Source organism: Leuciscus leuciscus, assembly GCF_965113295.1.
Source record: "Leuciscus leuciscus genome assembly, chromosome: 11".
Classification (NCBI taxonomy): domain Eukaryota; kingdom Metazoa; phylum Chordata; class Actinopteri; order Cypriniformes; family Leuciscidae; genus Leuciscus; species Leuciscus leuciscus.
This window is the reverse complement of record NC_138735.1, coordinates 4,032,061-4,038,688: the sequence shown is the minus strand read 5'-3', so window position 1 is coordinate 4,038,688 and position 6,628 is coordinate 4,032,061. Positions and strand designations below refer to the sequence as shown.

The following is a 6,628-nucleotide window of genomic DNA, read 5'->3' as shown; positions in this document are numbered from 1 at the left end:
ACAGAGAGACTCAAAGGTGTACAAGGCAACCCGTCAAAATAAAAGTTTGGTTTAACCTTTGAAGAAAGTTTGGCTTAAATCATTACATTTTAAATAATTGGTTATAACAATTTAATCAAACCATTAAAATGGAATCAAGAAAACAAAACAAAAAAAGAAACTTTTGGCAGATGCGAGAGCGAAGTAGTCCAGTGCAATAACCGGAAGACGCCGTACACTGCTTCGCCACTACTTCCAGCGTTCTATTGTGTTGCGATAAAGGCCTATACAATATCCCTCAGTTTCACAGACAAGTCTTAAGATAGTCCCAGACTAAAATGTATGTTTGAGCTGTTTTAACTAAAAGCATCTTGCACTGACATATCTTAAAATATGTCAGTGCCATTGTTTTGTTTCAAGATGCACACCAGTCATGTTTTTTTCTAAGACACGTTTATTAAAGCTACTCAAATGCTCTAATTTAACTAAGGCCTAATCCTGGCTTACTCTAAGCCCTGTCTGTGAAACCAGGCCTAAACATTAAATTTTGTATTTTTGCAAATTATCTGTAATCTACTGACATGATTTTAATTCTGAAACATATTTCTGCTTCCTAGATTATTTGATCTTTTTTCCAAGATGATCCCTGCAAGTTTCGGCCAGCTGTTGGCTAAAGTGAGCAAGCTGAGGACCCACCTGCTATTTGCTCCTTCATACTTCACTACAGCACGGCTATCAAATCAAACCGCATGAAAGAAACATTCTCCTGATGGGTCCTCCTGGAGCAGGGAAGACCTGTGTAGGGCGGATTCTGGGACACAGACTAGGTATGCCTGTTATTGATATAGATGACGATGTTCTCGAAAGGACGTGGGGAATGAGTGTGGCAGACAAGCTCTCTGAAATTGGTGGTGATGGTTTTATTGAAGAAGAAGGTAAAGCAGTGTGCAGGTTTGCAGCCACAGGAAGTGTCATCTCTCTGACCGGCTCCAATCCCCTGCATTCGGACGCCATGCGGCACCTGAAGCGCTCTGGACTGGCCGTGTACCTGGATGTGGACACAGAAGATATCATGCAGAGACTCTCTCGAATGAAGGTGAACAGGATTGTGGGTCAGGATGCTGGTGTTTCTATGAGAGAGATATTACATTACAGGAAGCAGTTTTATGAGAAATGGCTAGATGCGAGAGTCCTTTGTGGGACGGGAGACTCCGTAGAGGACGTGGCTGATAAAGTCCTGAGGACTCTGCTCAGATATGAGGATTCAGAATCAGAGGTGTTTGTTTCAACGAGGAGCCAAATGTCAAGTGACCCCAAGTTCTTCAGTGGTGTCGTCATAGAGGGTCTTGCACCAGATGGAGGGCTTTACGTACCAAAAAAAGGTTTCCCCAAACTGGAACCTTCAGAATGGTTGAGAATATCCAGCCATGCCACGAGAGCTGTGGCCATACTGGAAAACTGTATCCATCCTATGGATGTGTCCCCTGTAGAATTGAGCACAATGGTGTGTCGTGCTTACGGCCAGAACTTCGCCGATCAGTCGGTTGTGCCTCTAAAGCACCTCACTGATCATCAGTATCTTCTAGAACTCTTTCACGGCCCAACTGCCTCGTTTAAAGACCTGGCACTGCAGTTGATGCCTCAGCTGTTTGCCCACTGCCTGCCACAGATGTGCAACTACCTGATTCTTGTGGCCACATCTGGAGATACCGGAAGCGCGGTGCTGAACGGCTTCAGAAATCTTAAAGACAGTGACCGGGAGAGGATCGGCGTGCTTGTGGTTTTCCCTGAGAACGGAGTGAGTGAGATTCAGAAGCTACAGATGACAGGATTTCAGGAGGGCAATGCCAAGTCCATCAGCGTCCTGTCCAATTTTGACTTCTGCCAGAGGAGCATTAAACGAATGTTTGGGGACTCGAGCTTGATCGGACATTTAGCTGTGGAATATGCCACGGTTCTCAGCACCGCAAACTCGATAAACTGGGCCCGACTGCTCCCTCAGGTGGTCTATCACTGCTCGGCGTACATGGACCTGCTTAGAAATCGCACGCTGACTTTCGGAGACCCCATTGACGTGTGCATCCCTACCGGAAACTTTGGCAATGCCATGTCAGCCCTGTATGCCAAACAAATGGGAATGCCCATACGGAAGGTGATCTGTGCATCCAATCATAACTGCATCATATCCGACTTCATCGCTAGTGGCAAGTATGATCTCCGCAACCGGAAGCTGCAGGTTTCAAACTCTCCTGCCATTGATATCCTGAAGTCTTCCAACCTTGAGAGGTTCATCCATCACGCTTCCGGTGGGGATGGAAGTCTTGTCAGAGATCTGTTTTTGAATCTAGAAAGAGAGCGCATCTTTAAAGTGTCGGAGACTTTACGGCAGAAGATAAATCTGGAACTTCAAGCTGGTTGGTGCTCTGAAGAAGACATACAGGAGGTGCACGCGACAACAGGCTTCATAATGGACACTCACACAGCGATTGGGAAAGTAGTCGCCGATCGTATACATGTCAAAACCTGCGATATGCTCCACTGCACCTTGTGATATGCTCCACTGCACACCACGGGAAGTTTGCTCCGGCTGTCTTAAAAGCCCTCAGTGTCAAGATATCCCACCGGATCCTGTTGAGCAGTTGGATAAACTCTGCAGCATTGGAGGCCGAGAGCAGATGCATGACGCTCTGCTGAAGTGCATGGGAAACAGTGGACATCATCCACATAAAGTATGTCAGGCTGACTATAACAAGCTCACAGATGAAGTAGAAACTATGATACAAGACTCATTTCTGAGAGTCCAGTGAAACCTGCAGTACCTGCACATGTCCACTTGATGGCAAAGTCTGTCAAGAAACCCCAAACATTATACTTCCATCAAATCTGAACACAAGGTGACAGTAAAGTCATGAGATATAGTTCAAATGCTTTTCATGTAAGTCCATAAACTAGTCTTAATTGTACTTTATCATAATCTCTCAGATGTTTTATTAATTTAGTGTTGATAACTTTATTAAAAAAGCCTGTTTATACTGATAGTGGCTTAATTGCTGGCAACAGCAAACCGTCTACAGTTACATAATGAAATATTACTTGGTGGAATTATTCTTTTTGAATATTATTAATAAAAATAATTTATTGATCATTTTTATTCCTATTGCTGTTGTTGACATGTGTAGCTTATTTCTTTAAGGGTTGAAATACAAATAAATAAACTGACAAGGCAAACAAAAAGTTTTTCCCTCTTGAAGAGATAGTTCATCATCATTCACTGTGTTTTGATCATCGTTCTGGATCTGATCAAGGCGTAGTCTTTGACAAAAATGTGATTTTCTCAACTATTTTGTTTAAAATGTTGCCTTTATGAAACTTACTGACATTCAAGTGTTGATAAAAAAGGATGCATGAAGCTAATAAAATGTTTTTAAAATTAAAGTAGAGTTAAAGGTATTTTTCAAGTATAAAAAATAACATTTGAACATAGTAGTATAGGCCTACTGCAACTGCAAAAAATGTATATAAATAGTAAACTAAGTATAATGTTAAGTTCACTTAAAGAAAACTTGTAGAATAAAACTACTAAACTAGTAGTTTACTGAGAGTACATTAAAATAAACCTTGTAGTATAAAACTACTTAACTATTAGTTTACTGAGAGTATACTTTAAAGTTGCTACAAGTATTAAAATAGTAAACTACTAGTATACTCATAAGTTCACTTGCAGTACAAATGAGAAACATAATTATGAACTAGTTGTGCACTTAAAGTTTACTACTGTTACACTTATAGTACACTTAAACATATACTTTTATATACTTCAAGTGGGCCAATTTAGTCCCAAGCGGTATTAAAATAGTACACTTACAAGTTTACTACTAGTACATATTGACATTAGTATACTTACTACATAAAGTATACTTAAAAATATGCTTGAACATTACTCAAGTATACTTCATAAAATTAACTTGAAGTATACTTTTTTTTCATAAGGGCGACTATGGAACCTTACCCTGGTATTCCAGAGTTCTCGCGAGAGCACAAGTTGAATTTGCTCAGCGAGTTAGATTTAGGTCTGGATTTCCAGGCTAATGGAGCCTTGCGTCTACGTGGAATTGTACAGTAAGTGTCGATAGTGTTTTTAAATGTTATGTCAAGTTTTTATATTTTATTAAAGTTTGAAAATTTTAATGCAGGGCTATATAATATAATAATATATTTACATCTACAATCAACCTACACATACTGACTGCACAAAAGTAAAAACTTACCTATATTCTGAATTGCAACCATGAAATTGACAACACATATGGCAGAACAAACTTAATATTTATTAATATCACAATACACTCTGCAAATACAAGAAAATGATTTCACAATTTGTATAAATTTGTACAATTTGGATCTTACTTTATTCCTGTAATTAAATAAACATTGCCGATTCTACAAAACCAATAGCCTACATACTGTAAACAAACAAGTGCATATTTGACATTTTATATACAATAGTAAGAAATAACTTCAGGAGTCTTCATAGAATTATAAGAAAGCACAAAATGAAGCATAGGCTGTGCTATAAAAAACAAAACAAAGACATTGCTGAAGAATAAAGTACTATCTGTACATTGACCATGTGCCTGTGTTTTAGTCGTTACAGGTTTCTGGCACATCGCTCCTTTGTGAGCTGGTGCTGGGGTTTCCTTGGCCGTTGGGTACGTGTCGTGATTCCAGCCTGTGTGATGATGAGGGTTCGCCGTGAGTTTCCAGATGATCAGGGCAGATATGTTGGTTTCCTACCAGCTGATGATTGAATCTGGACACCATGGTGGAAATGACCTCCTCCTCGTCTGGCCGCTCATACTCCGCACAAAGGTCTGATAGTATGGGTATCTTAAGTACCTCATCCATGTATGGAGCAGGGTCCACAAAAACATGCTCAAATATTAGGTCCTGCAGGTCATCTAGGTACTCTGTGCTATAAAACAAAATGTATTTATAAATGTATATCCTGTTGATGATGTTGCTTGTGCACGACCAGCATTTTCATTGTAATGAAATGCAGCCAGGTTTAGTCTGCAAGTGCACAGACACAATTCAGGAAAATAGCCTATAGTGATGTAAAGTTATTTTAACAGCAGTTAAATTACCTGCACAACATTCCAAGAAATGGGAACACTGTTACGTCAGAAACGAGGACACAATGTGCAAGTAAAAAGCTTTTATTTAATAGTCAATGATGATGATGATGATGATGAATAATCCGGGTGATGCAGGCGGTGGCGCAGGGACTTTGATGGTCAGACACGGAGTGATGGATGAAGTGCAGCGTGCTCTGATGAGTGATGACGTAATCCAACAAGACGCGAAACCGGAACACAGGAACTCAAGACGGGACACGAGGCACGGGAACAGGATCAGACAACACAGAGACTTCATGCAACGATCTGACAAAGGAGATGAGAAAGTGGTGAGCATTTCTAGGAGATGAGATGAGTGGCAGCTGGTGATGATGAGTGATTGCAGCTGGATACTGATCAACCGATCCGGACACACCCACTCACACACATGTAAACAACAAGGCACGAGACTAGAGAGAGACATTGGATCTATGAACCGTGACAAACACCACATTTTTTGGGGCAAACCGTAGAATGTCACTATGAAATGACTCCAAAGATGAAGTCTGGTGATGTGGACTTAGTTTGGTGATGTCCTTCAAAATCCGCGTGTTTGTCATCACTTTCTCCAGCTTGTAGAATGCCTGAGTTCCTATGAGAAATTATACAAAAAATTGCATTAATTACAACTAATAACTTTAATTTTAGGTTATTTACACTTCGACTAACAAAATGAAAAAATAATTTTGCATCTGGCTTTATCATATGTTCAGATCTATCTACCGAAAATATATGCAAAATCGTACATATTTAATGAGATAATGCCTAATTTGCATAATTAAACATATACATTTCTAAAACTTGTAATACATTTTTTTTTAAATACTTGTGTAAGTAATCAACTGAGGAAGTTTCATGGTGATATCTATTATTTAAACATTTTACCCTATTCACCTGTAGTGTCTCACCTTAAAAATAAAAAATCCACCCGCAAACCGCCTATATTCTTTGATTTAGATCTGCATCTGATCATCACATTACAATTATTCAAATTCTTAGTGTTAAGCATGATAATATGGTAACATCACACTGAAGTAGGCTGATTTAAAATTAACATTTATTTAAAATAAAAATTCTTCTTTTGGCAAAATTACATTTCCTTTATAGCCTAAACAGAGGCTTTACTCCCTTCAAGCTTAAATTGTCAATGTTTCATTACATCACTGTTTGAAAACACTCAGAATCATTTTTTGTACCTTTATAAAGGGCATTTCCCCCTAATTTTATTAAATGTATGCTCCATCTTTCATTTCAAATTCTTAAATTTGATAAATATATTCAATTAAAATAATTAGACACTAGGCTGTTACCAATCAAATTAAATCATTTACATTGAAAAATTATAACTATTAAATTAGATTATTTTAAATATTTTTGAATATACAAATAAGGAATGTTGAAAAGAATGATACTTTATGAAACTAGCGTTTTGTCATTCAACATTGACACTTGCTTGAGAAGTTGAAGTCGTTCTC

General features: G+C 38.7%; 1 pseudogene across 1 annotated transcript; it reads left to right on the top strand.

The window, feature by feature from the left end:
* Positions 1-736: 736 nt before the first annotated feature.
* On the top strand, positions 737-3,205 carry LOC309509562 (threonine synthase-like 1; annotated as a pseudogene). Its single transcript has one exon. The product of its transcript is annotated as a threonine synthase-like 1 (transcript).
* The last annotated feature ends 3,423 nt before the right edge of the window (positions 3,206-6,628 follow it).